The sequence below is a fragment of the Alosa alosa genome, chromosome 15 (assembly GCF_017589495.1).
Source record: "Alosa alosa isolate M-15738 ecotype Scorff River chromosome 15, AALO_Geno_1.1, whole genome shotgun sequence".
In the NCBI taxonomy this organism is placed as follows: Eukaryota; Metazoa; Chordata; class Actinopteri; order Clupeiformes; family Clupeidae; genus Alosa; species Alosa alosa.
The window spans coordinates 31,340,463-31,342,962 of NC_063203.1; the positions used below are offsets into that span (position 1 = coordinate 31,340,463).

Below are 2,500 nucleotides of genomic sequence, written 5' to 3' on the forward strand. Positions count from 1 at the left end.
ACTCTGATGTGGTTAATGCTAAAAGACAGTGTGTTGAAAGTGTTTGAGGTTCATTTCCGCTTCAGTTTAGCTTAGAATCAGAATCAGAATTAGAATATCAGTGTGTGAATGACAGTGTGTGTGTGTGTGTGTGTGTGTGTGTGTGTGTTTGAGAGAGAGAGAGAGAAAGAAAGAGAGTAATTGCTTATATCCTGATACATTTATGTAACAATTGCTTTTGGCAATACAATGCCCAACTATTTGTCATGCCAATAAAGCACCTTTTGAATTGAATTGAATCGAGAGAGGGAGTGAGAGAGAGTGTGGGAGAGGGAGAGAGAGGGGGACAGGGAGAGAGAGAGAGAGAGAGAGAGAGAGAGAGGGAGGGACAGAGAGAGAGGGAGAGAGAGAGAGGGACAGAGAGAGAGAGGGAGAGAGTTCTAGAATTCTGCTTGACAACCAGCAGCAGAAGCAATGAGCTCCTAAAAAACAGCACACAGGGACAAATGACCTCAAGTCAAGGGAGATTGATGTAGCCGACGCATTAATTAACATCATCAAGATGACATCAGAAATGTGCCCAAATGCCAAAGTAATCCTCTCATCTCTGCTGCCTAGGCGCGACATACCAAAAAGGATCACAGACAAAATCAACGACAAAGTCATGTCCTCCTGTGTTCAAATACCAAATGTACAGATTGCACATCACAAAGACATTGACATCAAACATCTTTATGACAATGTACACATACACTAGGAGGGCATGAAGCTCTTTGCTAGAACCATCAAAGACACTACATTGAATAGGCAAAGACCCCTAAATCTGGAGGAAAGTAAGGTCATCAGAGATGGACAAAGTTCAGAGCGGACGCATAGGTCTACCTAAGCAGCTGCTTTATCAAAAGGAGGTACTGATCTCACACAGATAAAAACAATGCTACAACTAATATGTGACAATCTGTTCCACTAGTGGTTGTAGGGGGGGTTATGTGACTAGTCTGTGTGTGTGTGTGTGTGTGTGTGTGTCTTGTGTGTGTGTATGTGTGGGGTTAGAAGGGGTAAGGATGAATATGTGGGTGGGGCTATACTGTATGTTATAGATATATGTGTAACAGTTCCAAGCATCTATCTGTCTGTCTACTTGTCCCTGTCCTGTATGTCTGTTTGTTTGTCCATATGTGTTGTTTTTGTTTTTTTCCTTTGTCTATTAGTAACATATTACATAAATAGTTCTAGCCTCAGCTATTAAATTGATGTACTTGAGTAGTAAAACATTACCTTGGAAATCCAGAGTTCTCGCGAGAGCACAATTTGAATTGTGCCCGCTAGATACTCTGGCCACGAGCAATGATCCAAATTTCTTCTATCTCTCGAGCGAGTGGGACCAATCAAATCGGTGTAGGTGGGACAAAGGCGAGCTACACTGATGACTGACACTGATGAATTGTTGTGATTGGTCGTAGCATTATCCAACTGCGTGCAGTGAGAGTTTCAAATGCATGCTTGGTGCCGCCCCTCGAATTGGGCCATTTTCATTACTCGTGGCCAGACCCTTCATCTGAAAGATTCCAGGCTCTGCTTTAGCAGGCTACAAAACATTACTATTTCTGGCAAACTAATATACATCATACAAAAAACAAATGACATCACTTAAAATCACTAGCTATAACATACAAGGGTTGTACTCGTCTGCTTTTGGTGACAAGAGTACACACCCTGACTTTGTAAATCTTGTATATAGCTCAGATATATAGCTCTGTTCGATCTCCACACCTGGCTCAAACGCTACTGCGCTTCCCTAAGCATCCCCTATGTCAACAACTGGGGCTTGTTCTGGGAGAGGCCCAGTATGCTGAAGCGTGATGGTCTCCACCCAAACCAACATGGAGCCAGGCTACTCTCTGACAACATAGCGTCCACACTGAGACATTGACATTCTGTAGAAAATATTACAGATTCACGCCCCCCAGGTATTGATTTGAATGGCATTATACATGTGGATGAGTCTGAGAATGTTTTCTGCAGGGTAACATACAATACTACTACCATAGATCAAGCTGTGTCATGCAATAGCATGACTTATGCTTATAGTTCTATTCCAACGTTGATTTCTACCCAACGTATAGTAAAAAGAAAAGACAAATTTAAAACTAGAAACCTAACAAATATTCTTTCCATACCTCAGCATATTCCTCAAAAGCCAGAGGCATTTTCAGCTAACATGGGTTTACTAAATATAGGTGCACTTACTACCAAAACCTTTGCAATCAATGATTTTATTAGTGAAAAAATTGGATTTTCTGTTTCTTGTTGAAACCTGGCTGACTTCAGACAGCTGGCTGTTCTTGTTGAGACTTGTCCCCAAATTATAATTTCTTCCACTCAATTAGACAAGGCAAACGAGGTGGTGGAATTGCCTCCATTCTCTCAAACAAATATAGTTGCACACGAGTCAACTTTGGCGAATTCGCTTCCTTTGAGTATATTGCCCTCACTCTGAAGGCTGACCCAGCTGTACTTC

At 41.8% G+C, this 2,500-nt stretch overlaps 1 protein-coding gene across 1 annotated transcript in view; it reads right to left on the reverse strand.

The window, feature by feature from the left end:
• Positions 1-2,500, reverse strand: part of LOC125307952 (arf-GAP with Rho-GAP domain, ANK repeat and PH domain-containing protein 1-like) — a 92,597-nt gene that overhangs the window by 13,323 nt on the left and 76,774 nt on the right.